We start from the raw sequence: 21,736 nt of genomic DNA, 5'->3' as shown, positions 1-21,736 counted from the left end.
AAGATGGAGGCATAGGTGGATAAGCCGTGCCTTCTCACACAACCAAGTCTAGAGACAACTGAGTATTAGCAACAGAAAACACAGCCAAACACAGAAAAGTGAACTTTTCGGAAGTCTGTTAACAACAAATTCTTCAGCCTGACCGGTAAGAGGGGCGAAACCAGCAGCTGGCAGAGCGGGGTTGCACAGGAAAACTCGGTCAGACGAACTCAGGCGCATAAAATCCAGGCGCAGGGTTGGACCTAGTGAGCGACCCAGCGAGCGACCAAGTGAGCAACTGCGGGGAAATAGCAAGGGAACAGGGCTGCGGGTTGACTGTGGTCGTGCATTGGTGTGCGGATAGACAAGCGAGGGAGTGGGCCATTAGACAGGGACCCAGCCGTTCCCCGCCGCAAGGGGCAGGGAGGGCACCGCCATTTCCCTGCTCTGACCTCACCTCCACATACAGCATCATAACCAAGTGACTCTGAGTGGCTGGGCCCTGGTGAAACACCTAAGCCTCTGCTCCTCACCCAGTGGCACAAAACAGCAGAGGGTGCCGCCATTTCCCCGCTCTGACCACGCCCCCACATACAGAGTCACAAACAAGTGACCTGGTAGTCCAAGGCTCTGCTCCTCACACTTGAAGGGTGTGAACAGACCAAAAATGGCTCAAGAAGATCTCAAAGCCCCAGAGCCTATAAATCTAAGTGATGAAGAAATAGCAAAACTCTCAGACGCACAGTTTAAAACACTGGTGATCAGGATCCTCACAGATCTGGTTGATTATACCCACAAATTAGACAAATATATGAAGGCAAAACTAATTGAAATAAATGGAATTGCACAGGAAACCAATACCAATGAAAAGGAAACTGGGACTCAAATCAATGGAGTGGACCAGAAGAAAGCAAATAATGGCCAAACAGAAAAGAGTCAAGAACCAAGAATTCAAAGAAATGAGGAGAGTCTTAGGAACCTCCAGGACATCTTTAAACACTTCAACATCCAAATTATAGGGGTACCAGAAGGGGGAAAGGAACAGTCACCAGTGGAAAACTTGTTTGAACAAATAATAAAGGAGAACTTCCCAAATATGGCAAAGGAAATAGACTTCCAGGAAATCCAGGAAGCTCAGAGAGTACCAAGAAGTTGGACCCAAGGAGGAACACACCAAGGCACATCATAATTACATTAGCCAAAATTAAAATGAAGGAGAGAATCCTAGAAGCAGCAAGAGCTAAGGGGACAGTCACCTACAAAGGAATCCCCATCAGACTGTCAGCAGATTTCTCAAAAAAGACCTTACAGGCAAGAAGGGGCTGGAAAGAGGTATTCCAAGTCATGAAATCCAAAGACCTACAACCAAGATTGCTCTATCCAGCAAAGTTTTCATTTAGAATGGAAGGGCAGATAAAGAGCTTCTCAGAAAAAATCAAAGTCAAGGAGTTCATCATCACCAAGCCCTTATTATATGAAATGTTAAAGGGACTTATCTAAGAAAAAGAAGTTAAAGAAACATGAACAGTGAAAGGACAACAAACTCACAGTTATTAACAATCACACCTAAAACGAAAGCAAACTAAAAGGACAGCTAGATCAGGAGTGGAAACCTAGAAATGAAGATCTCAAGGAGGGTTAGGGACAGGGGAGTGAGAGGAGGAGAAGGGGGGAGAAGGTACAGAAAATAAGTAGCATAGACAGTAGATAGAAAATAGATGGGGGGCAAGAATAGCATGGGAAATATAGAACATAAAGAACTTGAGACACATGGACATAAACTAAAGGGGGGGTAATGGTGGGGATGGGGGGGTAGGGTGGAGGGGAATGAAGGGGGGAATAGAACAACTGTAACAACATAATCAATAAAAAATTAGAAAAATAACTAAAAAAATGAATAGATGAACAAGAAGATCAAGGAAGACGTAAAAATATATCTTAAAACAAAAGAAAATGAGAGCATGACAATCCAAAATCTATGGGGCAATGGAATAATAATCCTAAGAAAACAATTCATAGCATTACAGGCCCATCAGAAAAAAAGAAAAAGCTCAAATAAACACTGTACCCTCACACTTAAAGGAATTTGAAAAAGAAAAACGAACAAAGCCCAAAGTGAGTAGAAGGAAGGAAATAATAAAGATCAGAACAGAACAGAAATTAATGAAATAGAGTCTAAAAAAGTGATTTAAAACAGACATAAAACTGTACTTGAAAAATAATTAAGTTTAAAATAGATACAAAGTTACAATGAATAGAACAGACTGTTCTTTGAGAAAATAAATAAGACTGACAGACTTTAACCAGGATCATCAAGAAAAAAAGAGGACCAAATAACTTAAAGCAGAAATGTAAGAGGAGAAATACAAACTGACACCAAAGAAATATGAAGGATTGTAATAAAATGCTATGAACAACTACATGCTAACAAACAGAACAACCTAGACAAAATGAATAAATTCCTAGAAACATACTATCTTCCAAAATGAAATCAGGAGGAATCAGACAATCTGAATAGACAGATTACACCTAGTGAATAATGTAGTAATCAAAAACCCTCAACAAACAAAAGCCCTGGATCAAATGGCTTCCCAGGTGAATTTTATCAAACTTTACAAAAACTAACACCTCCCCATCTCAAACTATTTAATAAAATTCAAGAAGTTGGAAGACTCCCCAACTCATTTTGCAAGGTTAGCATCATCCTAATTCCCAAACCTGATAATGACACTACTAAGAAAGAAAATTATAGGCCGCTATTTCTAATGAACATAGATGCTAAAATCCTCAACCAAATATTAGCAAACCAAATGAATCAATACATCAAAAAGATCATACACCATGATCAAGTGGGATTTATTCTGGGAATGCAAGGTTGGTACAACATTCACAAATCAATAAATGTGATTCATTTCTGTAAACAAAATGAAGGATAAAAACCACATGACCATATCGAGAGATGTAGAAAATGCATCTGATAAAATCTAGTGCCCATACATGATAACAACTCTCAGCTGAGTGTATTACAGGGAACATTCGTAAAAATAATTAAAACCATATATGACAAACCCACTGCCAGCATCATACTCAAGAGACAAAAACTACAAGCACTTCCCTTAAGAACAGGAATGAGACAGGGATGTCTGCTTTCACTTCTCTTGTTCAACACAGTACTGGAAGTCCTAACCATAGCAATCAGACAAGAATAAGAAATCAAAGGCATCTAAAGTGGAATGGGAGAAGTAAAACTGTCATTATTTGCAGGTGACATGATACTGTACATAGAAGACCCCCAAATATTCCACCAAGAAACACTTAAAATTGATAAATTAATTCAACAAAGTAGCAGGATACAAATTAACATCCTGAAATCAGTTACATTTTTATATCCTGATGATAAACTAACAGAAAGGAAAATTAAGAAAATAAATCATTCACAATTGCTTCAAATATAATAAAATACCTAGGAATAATCCTAACCAATATGAAAAATACCTATGTAAAGTTATAAGACACTGAAAAAATTGAAAAACATACACATAAGTAGAAGCACATACTGTGTTCATGGATAGGAAGAATTAACATCATTAAAATATCCATTCTACCCAAAGCAATTGACAGATTCAACATAATTCTCATCAATATCTCGGCGATGTATATCACAGAACTAGAACAAATATTTCAAAATTTTATATGGAACTAAAAAAGAACCAACAAAGCAATGGTGGTCCTGAGAAAGAACAAAGTTGGTGGAATCATGCCCCTTAATATTAAACTATACTATAAGGCCATAATAATCAAAAGAGCCTGGTAGAGACTTCCGCCAAGATGGAGGCGTAGGTGGAAGCACTGTACCTTCTCGCACAACCAAATTTAAAAACAACACAGTTTCAGCAACAAAAACGCAGCCAAACCACAAAAAATTGAACTATATGGAAGTCTGACAACAACGAACCCTTCAGCCAAACCGGTAAGAGGGGCAGAGCCAGCAGCAGAGTGAGGCCGAGCAGGAAAGATCCATCAGACAGACCCTGGTGAGCAACCCAGGTGCACCGGCAGCCGTGGGCAGATCCCAGGTGTGAAGAAGCCGGTGGACCCACTGAGGGAACAAGGCAGTGGACTCACTGAGGGCTTACGACGGTCACACATTCGGTCGCAGATAAACCAATGAAGGAGCGAGCAGTGAGACAGACCGTGCAGGCCCCAGTGGCAGGAAGCAGCAGAGGCGACTGCCATTGTTCCTCTCTGACCCCGCCCCCACATACAGAGTCACAAACAAGTGACCTGGGTGGCCCCACTCTGGTGAACATCTAAGGCTCTGCTCCTCATACATAACAGGCACAAACGGATCAAAACATGGCTCAAGAACAACTCAGAGCCCCAGAGCCAATAAATCTAAGTGATGAAGAAATAGCCAAACTTTCAGATGCACAGTTCAAAACACTCGTGATCAGGATGCTCACAGAACTGTTTGATTTTAGTCACAAATTAGAGGAACATATGAAGGTTAAACTAATTGAAATGAATGGAAATGCACAGGAAACCAATAGTGATGGAAAGGAAACTGGGACTCAAATCAATGGAGTAGACAAGAAGGAAGGAAGAAACAACTAAACAGAAAAGAATGAAGCAACAATTCGAAAAAATGAGGAGAGGCTTAGGAACCTTCAGGACATCTTTAAATGTTCCAACATCCAAATTATAGGGGTACCAGAAGGGGAAGAGGAACAGCCACGAGTGGAAAACTTATTTGAACAAATAATAAAGGAGAACTTCCCAAATATGGCAAAGGAAATAGACTTCCAGGAAGGCCAGGAAGCTCAGAGAGTCCCAAAGAAGTTGGACCCAAGGAGGAACACACCAAGGCACATCATAATTACATTAGCCAAGATTAAAATGAAGGAGAAAATTCTAGAAGCAGCAAGAGATAAGGGGGCAGTCACCTACAAAAGAGTTCCCATCAGACTGTCAGCAGATTTCTCAAAAGAGTCCTTACAGGCAAAAAGGGGCTGGAAAGAAGTATTCCAAGTCATGAAATCCAAAGACCTACAACCAAGATTGCTCCATCCAGCAAAACTTTCATTTAGAATGGAAGGACAGATAAAGTGCTTCTCAGATAAGATCAGATTCAAAGAGTTCATCATAACCAAGCCCTTATTATATGAAATGTTAAAGGGACTTATCTAAGAAAAAGAAGATAAAAAAGATGAACAGTGAAAGGACAGCAAACTCACAGTTATCAACAACCACACCTAAAACAGAAGCAAATTAAGAGGACAGCTAGATCAGGAGCAGAACCATAGAAATGAAGATCACATGGAGGGTTAGCAACAGGGGAGTGGGAGAAGAAGAAGGCGGGGAGAAGGTACAGAAAATTAGTAGCATAGACGGTAGGTAGAAAATAGATAAGGGGGAGGGCAAGAATAGTATGGGAAATATAGAATCTAAAGAACTTGAGACACATGATCATAAGCTAAAGGGGGGAATGGTGGGGGAGGGGGTGTGCAGGGTGGAGGGGAATGAAGGGGGAAATAGAACAACTGTAATGGCATAATCAATAAAATATGCTAAAAAACAGCATGCTACTGGTATCAAAACAGACACATCAATCAATGGAACAGAATGGAGAGCTCAGAAATAAACCTAGACCTTCATAGTAAATTAATACTAACAGAGGAAGCAAACACATACAATGAATTAAAAATAGTTCATTTGATAAATGGTATTGGGAAAATTTGACATACATACAGAAGAATGAAACTATACCACTCTCATACTACACAAATTCAAAATGGATTAAAGACCCAAATGTTAGACCCAAAACTCATAAAACTCATAGAAGAAACCATAAGCAGCAATATTTCAATGTTGCTCGTAGTAATATTTTATCAGATATGTCTCCCCAGGCAAGGGAATGAAAGAGAAAAATAAACAAATGGAACCACATCAAACTAAAACTTTTTTTGGTACAGCAAAGGAAATCATCAACAAAATTAAAGGACAACCTACAGAATGAGAGAACATGTTGACCAATACCTCTTATGAAGGGTTAAAATCCAAAATCATAAATAACTTACAAAACTAACACCAAAAAAACAAGCAACCCAATTAAAAATGGACCAAGGCCCTGAATAGTCACTTCTCCAAAGAGTACATACGGATAGCTAATAAACATAGGAAAAGATGCTCAACATCACTAATCATCAAAGAAATGTAAATTAAAACCACAGTAAGAGATCATCAAACACCTGTCAGTATGGCTATTGTCAATAAATCAAGAACAAGTGCTGGTGAGGATGTAAGAAAGAGGAACCCTTTTTCACTGTTGGTGGAAATGCAGACTGGTGTAGTCATTGTGGAAAGCAGTATGGAGTGACCGCAGAGAATTAAAAATGGATCTGCCTTTTGACCCAGCAATCCCACTTTTGGGAATATATCCAAAGGAACCCAAAACATTAATTTGAAAGAACAAAAGATCCCCTCTGTTCATTGCAGCATTATTTACAATTGCTAAGATATGGAAGCAACCCAACTGTCTATCAGTAGATGAGTGGATAAAACTATTGGGGACCACTTTGTATAGTTTTGGAGACTGTAGCCCCATGTGAGCAGGCCTTGAAAGAGGCCAGTAAGTCTCACTGGAAAGCCAGCAACAAATGCAGTGGGCAGGTATGACCTGACATTTAAATTGATGGTTCCCGTGGAAAATCAGGCCTGATAAATACATTGTATATTTTGAAGACTGCTTTGCTTTGGTATAGCTCTGTTGATATAAACAAGATGATCAAGTTCAAAGCATAAGGAGTGAACTCCTTGCATCATGAAATATGCTTTTACTACCAACTGGTGTCAGCATGTCTCAAGTCAAACCCTGACTTGAGAAGATCTGTGTTTCTTCAATTGTTATCTGTAAGATAATATTTGTTTTCTACAACTGTAGCCTTTTGGACATTGATTGATAGGCTATGCATATATGCTGTATACCCTTGCACGTTCTGACCCTAATAGAAGCCTTTTGGAGAAGGGCTTGGGGCATTCTTCACTAGAGGGAATCACCACCCCCTGCCCCGCTGAAAAAACAGATTATGTCCAGGATGACTTATTCACACCCATGGCAGCTGGAAAAGGGCTGCGGGATGGGGTATCCCACATAAAACAACTATGGGACATTTACACAATGGAATTCTACTTGGCCATAAAAAAAGAAAAAAGTTTACCCTTTGCCTCAGCATAGATGGGCCTGGAGAACTTTATGCTAAGTGAAATAAGCTATTCAGAAAAAGACAAATACCATATGATTTCTCACTTACACATGGAATCTAATGAACAAACCGAACTAACAAGGAAAATGGGGGCAGACTCATAGATGGAGAGCAGGATGATAGCTAGTGGGGGTGGGGGAGAGAGGTAGTGGAGGGATTGAACAAAAAGGTAAAAGTACTCATGGACATGGACAACACTGTGGTGATTGCTGGGGGAAGAGGTATAAGGGGATTAATGATAATAGAAAGGACATACAATAAAGGTTAAATTTTAAAAATCCTTTAGCCTCACCCTCCTGACTCCACAAGAGGGTCTTTTAGTGATTAAGCCTAGCAGGCAGATGGCAGACAGAAGCAGGCAAAGGCAGACATCGGGATGCCTTGGGACTTCTGCTTTTCTGCTCCCAGCCAGAACCAATGTTGGTAAATGCCAACCTTGGTGTGCAGGTTGTTTTTGCTGCATACACACAAGCCCAGCTAAGGCAGCCACTCTGTGAGTTGCTTGTTGTTCAAAGCAGGTTGCTGAGAGCCAAACACATACAGTGTCTGGCATTGGATTGTACCAGAGTCCCTTCCCAAAGGCTCAGATCCAACATGGTCTGGGGTAAACTTCACAACATCAGAGCAGGATCCAATAAGTTTCACAAACTGCATATCCAAAGGAAGATCCCTACAAGCAACGGACCCTGCAGAGGTAAATTTTGTTTTGTGTTGTCAGCACCTACATAGTAGTTTGCATGGAATAGCTGGGGTTTATCCTCATAATCAGCCAGCCTGAATGTCAATCCCATGTATGAATGGGCCAATAACAATCACGACTGAGTTATAACAAGAGGACTCAAATAACCCACAAAAGAAACTTCCTAGAACACTCAGCTAAGGTGATCAAAAAGATTGTGCCACTGGGTCACAAAGAACACTTACAACATAAAGCCACCCCATTAAGAGTTGGAGTCACATCAGATCAATTTAATATATAAAAACAAACACAAAGTCACATTGGAGAGAGAGAGAAAAAGCCATAAATAAAAGAACAAGAGAACTTTCCAGAAAAAGAGCTAAATGAAATAGATGCAAACAATTTATTACATATAGAATTCAAAGTAATAGTTACAAAGATTTTCAGAGAATTTAGTGAAAACTACAACAACATGATAAAGGACATAGAAACCATAAAAAAGAACCAGTAAGAAATGAAAAATATAGTTTCTGACATCAAAAATACACTGAAAAAATACAGAGTAGGTTGAATGAAGCAGAGGATTGAATTAGCAATTTGGAAAACAAGTTAGCAGAAAACACCCAATCAGAATAGCAAAAAATTAAAATTAAATTAAATTTAAAAGAATGAGAATAGTTTAAAGGAACTTTGGAACAACATGAAACATAACAACATCCATATGATATGGGCATGAGGAAAAAGAAGAGAGATAAAACAAGAGACCAAGAATCTACATAATGAAATAATTACTGAAAACTTCCCCAGTCTGGTGAAGGTAAAAGATATGCAAGTCCAGGAATGGCAGAGACCTTGTACAAGATAAACATAAAGAGGCCCATACCAGAACATATAATAAGGTTAAAAACAAAGAGAGAATCTTAAAAGCCACAGAAAAAGGACAGTTACCTACAAGAAAACTCCCATAAGAATGTCAGCTAACTTGTCCACAGAAACATTATATGCCAGAAGGAATTGACAGGAAATATACAAAGTGATTAAAAAGCAGGGATCTAAACCAAGACTACTTGTATATATGAGGTCTGTTTGGAAAAAGTCCAGCCACTGTTAATATAATGAGAATGGTTTGCATGCCATCAATGTAACCTGGCAGTCAAGGAAAATAGACTGGAATGCACATGTATCAACAATGAAGACTTCACTGTATTAGTCAGTGGGGTTGGTAGATACCATTGAGTGAGCATATGTACTGTGTGACCATTGCATTCAAGATGCCTGAGTGACTACAGACAAATCTGTATCAAATTTTGCATTAAGCTTGAACATTCCTCTGTGGAAACTATTCAGATAATTCAGAGTGCTATGGGCAACTGGTGATTGGTAATTAACCTTCCAAAATTAAATGAAGAAGAATCAGAGAAATGACAGATTACAACTAGTGAAATTAAAACAGTAATGAAAAAAACTCCCAGCAAACAAAAGTCCTGACCAAATCGCTTCACAGGTGAATTTTACAAAACATTCAAAGGAGAACTAACACCTATCCTTCTCAAAGTATTCCAAATATTCAAGAGGAAGAAAGACTCTCAAGCACATTTTGGGAGGCCAGTATTATCCCAATTCCAAAACCAGATAAATATACTACATAGAAAGAAAATTATAGGTCACACCCCTGTGGAACAAAGATGCTAAAATCCTCAACAAAATATTAGAAATTGAACTTGAGGACTGCAGTGACATGGGAAGGACCAAAGCCACTGCTATCTATCTCCCTCTACCCCTGACTCAGTTTCCTTGCTCTACATTAAAGTCTGTTCCTTGCTTTTCCTCATTTTACAAATTTATCAGTCTATTATTTCTTTTGATTTTATTTTCCCTTCCTAGGACATAGATTCACAGGGACTAGGTTGTTTATTTTTTTAATGTGGCTCTCCTTCCCCATCACCATGTCTCCTCCTTTTCAGCCATGACTTAATTTCCTTCTTTCTCTTGATTCCACCCCTCAAACTCATCATTCTACACTTAAAAGATGTACCAACAACCCTGCCCACACCTCAGACATGCCTTCCCTTGCTTCAACCCCAAACTGTCTTGGAGCTGTACCTGGTAATGACTTCTTCATGAAGGGTTTTAGAGATTCCCTCATGAAAAAAATTTGAATTCAGTATCAAAGTAAAGATTATGAAGACTTTGAACCTATTAGAGTAAAGCAAGCACCTATACAGAAGCTGGCATGCCATGACTGGGGTTGAACCTAATAGTCATCCAGCCTGAGGGTTGAGCCAACCATCAGATAAGCCAACAGCAAGCAAACCCAACTATAAATGGAGGGTCCACATAACCCACACAAGGGACATTACAGGAGCACCCAGCTAAGGAAGCTAAGGAAATCAAGGAGACTGTACCACTGGATCCCACAGAACAGCTACTACAGAGGGGCACACCATGAAGAATGGGAACCATAGAAGTCCTATCTAATACATAAAAACAAAAGCAAAAACCAAAACACAGCCAAAATGGGATGACAAAAAAACGAGCCCCAAATGAAAGAACAGAAGGAATCTCCAGAAAAGAACTAAATAAAATGGAGGCAAACAATTTATCAGATAAAGGGCTCAAACTAATGGTTATAAGAATGCTCAACAGCATGAAAGAGAATACAGAAACCATGAAAAACAACCAGTCAGAAATGAAGAAAAACATGTCTGACATCAAGAATACACTGAAGGGAATAAAAAGTAGGTTGGATAAAGCAGACTATTTAACCAGCAATTTGGATGCCAAAGTTAAAAAAAAAGAAAGAAAGAAAACACCCAATCAGAGCAGCAAAAGGAAAAACAATTAAAAAAGAACAAGGACAGCCCTGGCTGCTGTGGCTCAGTAGCTGAGTGCTGGACTGAGAATCAAAGGGTCGCTGGTTTGATTTCCAGTTTAAGGCACATTCCTGGGTTGCGGGCCAGATCCCCAGTGGAGGGTGTGCGAGAGGTAAGCACACATCGATGTTTCTCTCCCTCTCTTTCGTTCTTCCTTCCCATCTCTAAAAAATAAATAAATAAATAAATAAATAAAATCTTAAAAAAAAGGATATAATAAAAAAACAATGAGGATAATTTAAGGGAACTTTGGGACAACATGAAAGGTAACAATATCTTCATCATATGGATACCAGGAATAAAAAAGAGGGAGAGCAAGGGACTGAGAACATGTTTGAAGAAATAGTAACCAAAAACTTTCCTAAGATGGCAAATGAGATGCACAAGTCCAAGAAGTACAGCGACACCCAAACAAGATAAACCCAAAGAGGTCCACCCCAAGACATATCATAATTAAAATGGCAAAGATTAAAGGCAAAGAGAATTTTAGGGCCACAAGAGACAGAGTTAGCTACCTACATGGACACTCCAATGAGACTATAAGTTGATTCCTCAATAGAAACATTTCAGGTCAGAAGGGATCGGCATGAAATATTCAAAGTGATGAAAAGCAAAGACTGACAACAAAACTAATTTATCCAAAAAAAGCTATCATTTAAAATAAAAAAAGACCTCAGACAGACAGAAGAGTCAGCTCTAGCACAATCTGTCTAGTAAGGAGTGTGGTAAAGACTCAAGAAGGCTGGTTAGGTGACTACAGGCAGCAGCACTGGAGGGATAATTAAGCAGTCAGTAGAATTCCCCTGAGAAGAATGGGATCTAAACCCTAAGCTAGGATTCCCAGCCTAAAGCACCAGAGCCCATAACAAACAGTGGCAGAAAGTGACAGGGTTGTTCTCTGCTGGAGATGGATAGCTGGAAACACAAAGAGCTGTTTAAAGGGCCAGTGCACGAATTTTTATTAGCAGCCACTTACCCTGAGCTCCAGCAAAGGTGGGGGCAGAGTGTCTGAGAGATGCCTGAGGAGAGACTGGGGATGGAGGCTTTGGGGAGAGAACTGAGAGAGTAGATGCTGAGATCCTGATGCTAAGTCATCCCCAATACAGCAGCAGTCATTATGTTCAGGCACACCACTCTCCAAGTGGCAGCAACCTGACGTGAAACAACAGCTCTGATGGCAGGAGAGACTCTGTCACTGTCCTGTGGTTCTTAAGCCTGATTGCAGAGTACTGATTGAAATGATTAACTGAAGGAGATAGCTACAAACAGTAGATCCCTGCCAAAGTGGGGCAGAGTAGACAAGAGAAACTTGAGGAGATACTGGGGATGGAGGCTTTGGAGAGAGAACTGAAAGTGTAGGCACAGGGATCCTGGTGCTGAGCCAACCCCCATATGGCAGCAGCTGTCTTGCTCAGGCAGACCACTCCCCTCTGAATAATAGCAGCACCCTGGGAGGAAACAATAGCCTCGATCCCAGGAGGGATTCAGCCATGCCCTACAGTGCATAAACCTGACTGCTGAGTGTAGAGTGACTCAATTAAGAACTGAAGGAGACAGCCAGGGAGAGTAGATCCCTGGAAGTCTGGAAGAGGCTGCATAAGGTCAGACAGGGTCTACATCTGACATCACCAGAGGCAGAACTATGAAGAAAAAAACTGGAAAATACAAGAGGCTACTGAGATGAAATCCATTGTGGTATTCTCCATGATTTGTGATATTTTCTTTCCAGCATAGGTTTTTAATATTCATTTCTTGTCCGGCAAGTTTGTACATATTAAGTCACTGGATTCTAAACTATAGTGTATTTCAGTTCACATATTTTGCCCCTCCCTTCTCTTATCCCATTTTACTTTCCTCTTACCTTGTAGTATATTCATTTCAAATTTTGTTTTCTCTCTAGCTACAACTTGTTTCCATTCTATACTCTTACTATTTCTCCCCCTCCAGACATACAAAACAAATTTTGTTGTCAATGGTCATTTCATATCCTATTTCCCTGCTCTTAAAATACCCATGTTTTCTCACCACCTTTAGCAATCTTTGCTAGTTCTTTATGGGTAGGTTAGTTATTGTTGCATATTTTTTCAATTTTATTTATAGATCTTCACTAATTTCATATTTCAACTATAAAATTTTACTGGTCCCCTTTCCTACTCTGCTTTTTGTCTCAAATTTTTAATTTGGCCATTTTAGCCTGTTTTTTGTCTTTCTTCTATTTCTCTTTCATCCTGTCCTTTATTTTTCTTTTTTCACTTTTTTCTTTTTTCTTACATCCTAAATTTTTAAAATATATTTTATTGATTATACCATTATACTTGTCCCATTTCAACCCTTCACTCCTCTCCATTCTGTACCCCCTCCCACCAGCATTGCTCCTTTAGTTCATGTCCAAGGGTCATACATATAAATTCTTTGGCTTCTCCATTTCCCATACTATTCTTAACCTCCCCCTGTCTATTTTGTACCTACCACTTATGCTTGTTATTTCCTGTACCTTTTCCCCCTTTCTCTCCCCAGTATCATCTGCTGATGTCCCTTCATGTGATCCTCATTTCTGTGAATCTATTCCTGCTCTAGTGGTTAGCTTAGTCCATTTATTTTAGTGGACATAAACTAAGGGGAGAAGTTATTGACAGTTGTGAGTTTGTTATCATTTTCCTGTTCATAAGTTTGCTCTTCTTTTTTTTCTTATATGAGCCACTTTAACCTTACATATAATAAGGGCTTGGTGATGATGAACTCCAAGTTAGTTAGGTTAGTTAAGTTAACTTGACCTTATCTGGGAAGTGCTTTATCTACCCTTTCATTCTAAATGGTAGCTTTGCTGGATAGAGTCATCTTGGATATAGGTCCTTGCCTTTCATGACTTTGTTTTTTTGGTTTTTTTAAATTTTATTTAGTTATTTTTCAAGTACAGTTTTTTTGTCTATTTCTCCCATCCCAGCCTCCTCCACCCCTTGCTCCCCACCTCCCTTCCATTTTCACCCCCCTTAGTTCTCGTCCCTGTGTCCTTCCTATTTGTTACTCCAAATCCCTCCCCCTTTTCCCCTTAACTTTCCTTCCCTCTCCCCTCTGGTCACTGTCCCCTTGTTCTCTATTTTGATGTCTTTGTTTTTGGTTTTTTTCTGCTTGCTTGTTTGTTTTGTTGTTTAGCTTCCTGTTAAAGGTGAGATCATATGGTATTTGTCTTTCAACACCTAGCCTATTTCACTCAGCATAATGCTTTCCAGTTCCATCCATGTTGTTGCAAAGGGTAGGAGCTCCTTCTTTCTCTCTGCTGCATAGAATTCCATTGTGTATATGTACCACAATTTTTGGATCCATTCATTCACTGATGGGCACCTAGGTTGCTTCCAACTCTTGGCTATTGTAAATTGTGCTGCTATGAACATTGTGGTGCATAGGTTCTTTGAAATTGATGTTTTAGGGTTCTTAGGATATAATCCTAGCAGTGGAATTGTTGGGTCAAAAGGCAGGTTCATTTTTAGTTTCCTGAGAAAATTCCATACTGTTTTCCATAATGGTTGTACCAGTCTGCAATCCCACCAACAGTGAAGTAAGGACCCCTTTTCCCCACACCCTCTCCAACATTTGTTGTTTGTTGCTTTGTTTATAATAGCCATCCTGACCGGTGTAAAATGGTATCTCATTGTGGTTTTAATTTGCATTTCTCTGATAGCTAATGATATTGAGCATCTCTTCATGTGTCTCTGGATGTTCTGTATGTCCTCCTTGGAGAAGTGTCTGTTCAAGTCCTTTTCCCATTTTTTAATTGGGTTGGGTGTCTTCTTAGAGTGGAGTCATGTAAGTTCTTTGTATATTTTGGAGATTAAATCTTTGTCTGAGGTATCATTGGCAAATATGTTTTCCCATACAGTTGGTTGTCTTGATAATTTAATACTGTTTTCTGTAGCCACACAGAAGCTTTTAATTTTGATGAGATCCCATTTGTTTATTCTTTCCTTTATATTCCTTCCTCTAGGGGACATATCAGTAAAAAAGTTGCTGCATGAAATATCTGAGCTTTTCTTGCCGATGTTCTCCTCTAGGACTTTAATGGTGTCATGGCTTATATTTAAGTCTTTTATCCATCTTGAATTTATTTTGGTATATGGTGTAAGTTGGTGCTCAAGTTTCATTTTTTTGCACGTAGCTGTCCAGTTTTCCCAGCACCATTTGTTGAAGAGGCTATCTTTAAAAAATATGGAACGCTTCATGAATTTGCGTGTTATCCTTGCACAGGGGCCATGCTAATCTTCTCTGTATCATTCCAATTTTAGTATATGTGCTGCCGAAGCAAGCACACATCCTAAATTTTAATTTTCCCTTGTCCTAGCCTGGCTTTTGTTCCTCACTGTTAATATTCCCTCTCCCTTTATCACTTCAAAATTACTTCCCATTCCTCTAGACATATCTTAAACTTTTCTTTGTTTCTTTTCCCCCTTTTATTCCCATACCACCTATATTAATTTTAGCTCATTCGTGGTTGATAGTAATGTGGTAAATTTTTCTCTCCAATTTGGCTCCTACATTTTTAATAATCATTTACTATTTTTCCTTTTTTATCTTTCACTTCATTTATTTTATATCATTTTAATTTATTATACACTTCTCTTCTCATACTCTATTCCACATTTTTCATTTCTTTTTATTCATGATGTACATTTTATCTTCTCTCTTCACATTGCTCCAACTCTAAACTCTTGTTAGTGCTCCTCTGTCTACCCTCTCAAATCATTTTTCTTTCAGTAGGTCATCTCATATCTACTCTTCTCTCTTATAATAATTTTAATCTATTTGCACCCTTATTAATACATGTTCATTTGCTGTTCATAGTGGGATTGCAAGGGGGAGTTAGTTTTGTGGGTATAAATTTGTTTCCTGGGATGTGTGGTTTTCTTCTGGCACCACCTGTACAACACCATGCAAGACATGGTGGGCAGAGTGATCCTCAGTCAACCAGCTGGAGAAAAGGACCAATCAAAGAAAACCCAACAATAATCAAAATCCACTTACATCCAGAGAACCAACATAGATGGCATAAAGGGCATCCAAGAGCATCCAGTTCAGGTAATCAAGGAGACTGAACCACTGAGTCTCACAGGCATCCTACCATGGAACTTCACACCACAATGTAAGGAAGTCAAAACAGATCAATTTAAGAAGCAGTAGCAAATAAGAATGGTCTCACAAATAATGGGAAGACAAAGAAACAACACCCAATTGAAAGGAAAAGACGAACCCTCAGAAAGAGTGCTAAATGAAATAAAGGCAAGTCAACTATCAGATGTTGAGTTCCAAACAGCTCAGTGAGCTCAGTGAGAATTATGAAAAACTACAGGGAAACTATAAGGAACTTACTGAAAAGTATATCAGCTTAAAAAAGGACATGGAAACAATCAACAAGGGCCAAGAGGAAATGGAGAATACAATTTCTGAATTAAAGAACATATTAGAAAGAATAAAAAGGCAGGGTCAGTGAACCAGAGGATGAGACAGGAAAAAAAACTCTCAAAAAGAATAATAAAAGGAAAAAATATTAAAAAAGAATAAAGCTGGATTAAGGGAATTGCAGGACAACATGAAATGGAATAATATCCATATAATAGAGATACCAGAAGGAGAAGAAGAGGAGTAAGGGATAGAAAACTTGTTTGAAAAGGTAATGATGGAAAACTTCCTTATTTGATGCAAGAAAAAGCCACACAATTCCAGGAAGCATAGAGGGTCCCAATCAAGAGGAACCCAAAGAGGCCAACTCCAAGACACAGTGTAATTAAAATGGCAAAATGCAAAGACAAAGACAATTTTAAAGGCAGCAAGGGAAAAATAGAAAGTAACATAAAAGGAAGCCCTGATAAGGCTATCAGTTGACTTCTCTACAGAAACATTACAAGTCAAAATGGAATGGCAAGTATTTTTCAAGTAATGTAAATGAAAGGCCTGCAACCAAGACTTTTCTAACCAGCAAAGCTCTCAATTAAAGTGAGAGGCAAAATAAGGAACTTCTCAGACAAAAGAAGGCTAAAAGAATACACCTTCACCAAAGAAGCATTGCAAGACATGCTAAAGGGATTGCTCTAAGGAGAGAGAGATAAACAGTGAGAGGAAAACAAGTATGAAGGAAGTAAAATGGCAATGAATAAGTACCTATCAACAATAACCTTAAATGTAAATGTGTTAAATCCTCCAATTGAAAGATATAGGGTAGCTGAATGGATAAGAAAATATGATGCTAACAAGAGACCCACCTCAGAACAAAAGACCTACACTGACTGCAAAGTGAAGGGTTGGTAAAAATATTCCAAACAAACAGACAGGAAAAGAAAACCTGCGGTAGCAGTATTTATATCCAACAAAATAGGCTTCAAAACAAAGGCTATAAAAAGACCCAGAAGAACACTTCATAATACTGAAGGGAAGATTCCATCATGAAGACATAAATACTGTAAACACATATGCACCCAAAATAAGAGCACCCAAATATATAAGGAAATTCTTAGAGTACTTCAAGAAAGATAGCAACACACTGATACTAGGGGATTTCAACACCCTACTGTCAACAGTTGATAGATCTTCAAACAAAACATCAACAAGGATATTGTGGAAAAGTTCATTAAATCAAATGAACTTTACTAATATATATCAAACCTTTCATCTTGAAAAAGCAAAATACACAGTATTTTCAAATGCACACGAAACATTTCCAATGATGGACCCCGTGGCAGGATACAAAACAAGCCTCAAAAAATGCAAGAAAATTTAAATCATACCACGCATTTCTTTTGACCACAAGAACTTGAAACCAGAAACCAACCTCAAGGGAACAATTTAAAAAATATTCATGAATAGCATTATATTAAACAGTGAATGTGTTAATAATGATATCAAGGAAGAAATCAAAAGTTTCTGGAAACAAAAATGAACACGCAACGGTCCAAAACCTATAGGACATAGCATAAGCAGTCTTGAGGGGGAAGTTCATAGCAATGCAGGCCTACCTAAAAAAGATAGAAATATTTCAAATAAACAACCTAATGTTACATTTACAAGAACTGGGGAAAACAACAAACAAATCCTAGAGTGAGTAGAAGGAAGGAAATAAGCAAAAGCAGAGCAGAATTACATGACAGAGAGACTAAAGAATAACCCAAAGAAAGAATCAATAAATCCAATAGCTGGTTCTTTGAAAAGATAAACAAAATAGATAAGTCTTTAAGCAGACTTATCAAGAAAAAAAGAGAGAGGACCCAAATAAATAAAATCAGAAATAAAAGGAGAAAGTACTACTGATACCCAAGAAATACGAAGGATTGTAAGAAATTACTATGAAAAATTTTAAAAATGGGGTGAAATGGACAAATTTCTAGAAAAAAAACATGACCTTCCACAAATGAATCAAGAAGAAGCAAAAAGCCTAAAGGGACCAATAACAGCTTGTGAAAGAGAAACTGTAATAAAAAAAAAAAAAAACTCCTGTCACCCAAAAGCCCTGGACCAAATGGTTTCACAGGAGAATTTTACAAAGCATGTCAGGTCAAGCTAACCCCTATCCTTCTCAGACTACTTCAAAAAATCCAAGAAGAGGGAAGGCTTCCAACCTCTTTTTATGAGACCACAATCATCATAAACAACAGGATGAAAGACAACAAAGAAAGAAAAGTACAGGCCAATATCACTGATGAACATAGATGCTAAAATCCTTAACAAAATATTGGCAAACCACACCCAGAAATACATCCAAAACATCATACACCATGATCAAGTGGCATTCATCACAGGGATGCAAGGATGGTACAATATTTGCAAGACCACTGTAATCAAAACAGTCTGGTACTAGCATTAAGAATAGGCATATAGATCAATGGAGCAGAATGGAGAGCCCAGAAATAAACTCACACCTTTATGATCCATTGATATTTGACAAAATAGGCAAGAGCATACAACAGAGTAAATTCTGTTCAACAAATGGTGTTGTGAAAACTGGTCTGGTATATGTTAAAAAATTAAGTTAGACCATCTTATTATACTATACACAATAATAAACTCAAAATGGAAAAAAGACTTAAATGTAAGCTCCAAAACCATAAAAATCCTAGAAGAAATCATAGGCAGTAAAATCTCTAATACCTCATGTAGGGACATTTTGCCAATATATCTTTTAGAGTGGTGGACACAAAGGAGAAAATAAACAAATAGGACTACTTCTGGAAATATATCCTAAGAATTCTAAAACACTAAAATCAAGAAGAATATATGCACCCTTATGTTCATTGCAGCATTATTTATAATAGCTAAGGAACAGCCTAAGGACCTATCAGTAGGTGAGTAGATAAAAAAGCTGTGTTGCATTTACACAATAAAATACCACACAAGAGTAAAAAAGGAGGAACTCTTACTTACTGCAATAGCTAGATAAACCTGGAAATTATTATGCTAACTGAAGTAAGCCAGTCAGTGAAAGGCAAATGCCATATAATCTCACTTATATGAGGAATCTAATGAACAAAATAAACTAACAGAGTAGAAACAGAAGCACGGGTGCATGAAATAGTCTTATAGCTGTCAAGGGGGGGAAAAACCTGGATGAAAGAATGTGAAGGGACTGGCCAAAGAATATATATGCACTGCCAGTGAACATGGACAACAATATGAGTGGGGGGGGCTTGGTGAAAGTAGACAAAGGGAGAAAGAGTGGGGAAAACTGTAAAAATATAAACAATAAAAAAAAATCCCAGCAAACTATTGTTTGGGACCAGATGACGTCACAAGTGAATTTTACCAAATATTAAAGAGTTAATTAACATCTACTCCTTTTAAACTTTTTCAAAATAGTCAAGAGAAGGGGAGCTTTTGGTTAATTTCACAAGGACAAATTATCCTGATTCCAAAACCAGACAAAGAAATTACAAGAACATAAATACTACCGTAAATATCCCTGATAAGTACAGGTACAAAAATCCTCAACAAAATATTAACAAAATGGAATTAAAAAAATACACTGAGAAGATCATACCCCATGATTGAGATTCATTCCTATGATACAAGCTTTCCTCGATATCCACAAATTAATTAATGTGATAAAAATGAGAATAAAAATAATATTCTCATAATAATAAATCAAGAAAATTATTTAAAATATCCAACATTCATTATTGACAAAAGTTCTCAGCACATGGGGTTAGAAAGAATATACCTCAACATAATAAAAACCATCTACATGCAAACCCACAGCTATCATCATACTTAACAGGGAAAACTAAAAGTTATTTCCTTAAGATCAGAAGAAATACATGATGTCTACTTTCACCACTCTTCATCAACATAATATTGGAAGTCCCAGCCACAGCAATCAGACAAAAAGAAGAAATAAAAATCATATAAATTGGAAAGGAAGAGAAAAACAATTATTATTTACAGATGACATGATAGAACTCTAAAGACTCTACATAAAACTATTAAAACTGATAAATGAATTCAGTAAAGTAGCAGAACACTGAAATAGAGAACAGGCTAACAGTGACCAGAGGGGAGAGGGGAGGGAATTTCAGGGGAAAAGGGGAAGAGTTTATGGGAACAGGTATAAATGACACATGGACAAAAAATGAGGTGTGGGGGTGGAAATGGGAGAGAGATAGGGAGGGCTGAGGGACTGGACTGGTATGAGAGTAAAGGCAGAAAACTGTACTTGAACAACAATTAAAATTTAAAAAAAATTCAGAAGCTGGTTATATTATTATACACCAATACTGAACTACCAGAAAAGAAAATTTTAAATGCCAAATGGCAGTTTTATTTCATACTAGCATTATTTACAATAGCGAAGATCTGGAAATAGCCCAAGTGTCCATCAGTTGGTGAATAGACAAAAAAATCTGTGGTACATTTACATAATGGAACCCTATGTGGCTGTGAAAAAGTTATCCTTTGCAATAACATGGATGGACCTGGAAAATAATAAGCTAAGGAAAATAAACCAGTCGGAGAAAGACAAATATCGTATTATCTCACTCACATGTAAAATCTAATGAACAAAATAATCTGACAAACAAAACAGAGGCATGGATACACGGAACAGACCCCACAGATCTCAGAAGGGAGTAGTAGAGTGGGAGAGACTGAAAGAGTTTAGCCAAAGTATATATAAACATATATGCACAGCACATGGACACAGACAAGATTGTAGTGAAGGTTGGCAGTGGGGGAGCATGAGGAGAAGGTGCAGGATGGAAGGAGTCAATGATGGGGGAAATGGGGGACATTTGTAATAATGCCAACAGTAAAAAATATAAATGAACTTTTAATATAAAAAAATCCCATTTAATTGCATCAAAAAATGAAACACCTAGGAAGAAATTTAACCAAATACCTAGGAATAAATTTAACCAGAGGTAAAAGATCTCAGAATATTGTGTCAATAAAGAAAAAATTGAAACAAAAAAATAAATGGAAGTATATATGTGGTCATGGATAGGATGAATTAACATCATTTAAATGTCCATACTACCCAGAGCAGTCTGCAATTTTTTAAATTATTATTCTATTATAGTTGTCCCAATTCTCCCCCTTTGCCCTCCCCCACTCCAACAGTCAATTCCCACAGTGTTGTCCAAGTCCATGAGTCATTCATACATGTTTTTAAACTAGTCCTTTCCCCTTCATTCCAGTCCTTTCTGTTTCACCTTTTTCATATCAACAAAATGTTTGCCCTTGAGGACTTTTTTTCATCCAGGAAACAAAAAAAAGTCACTCAGGGTGAGATCCAGTGAATAGGGAGGTTGGGGCATGGAGAATATGCTTTTTTGGGGGGGTCAAAAACAGCTGAAACTCAATACAGTGTGGTGTTGGGAACTGCCCTGCCTGGTTTCAGAAGCTGTAACCTCCCCATGGCTAAGGCTGAGTGAGCAACCTTCAGACCATAAGCCACTAAGGAGACAAAGCTT

The 21,736-nt window shown here is 38.1% G+C and overlaps 1 protein-coding gene and 1 non-coding gene across 2 annotated transcripts in view; both read right to left on the bottom strand.

The window, feature by feature from the left end:
* CCDC7 (coiled-coil domain containing 7) overlaps nt 1-21,736 on the bottom strand; it is a 362,459-nt gene that overhangs the window by 25,163 nt on the left and 315,560 nt on the right. The gene's annotated exons all lie outside the window — the stretch shown is intronic.
* On the bottom strand, nt 14,991-15,097 carry LOC119045903 (U6 spliceosomal RNA). Its single transcript, XR_005081877.2, has one exon. It is a non-coding gene; the product is annotated as a U6 spliceosomal RNA (small nuclear RNA).

Source organism: Artibeus jamaicensis, unplaced genomic scaffold, assembly GCF_021234435.1.
Source record: "Artibeus jamaicensis isolate MK-2021 breed Jamaican fruit bat unplaced genomic scaffold, CSHL_Jam_final contig_659, whole genome shotgun sequence".
NCBI classification, from domain to species: Eukaryota; Metazoa; Chordata; class Mammalia; order Chiroptera; family Phyllostomidae; genus Artibeus; species Artibeus jamaicensis.
The sequence above is the reverse complement of the archived record's forward strand: the minus strand, read 5'-3'. Positions and strand labels throughout refer to the sequence as shown.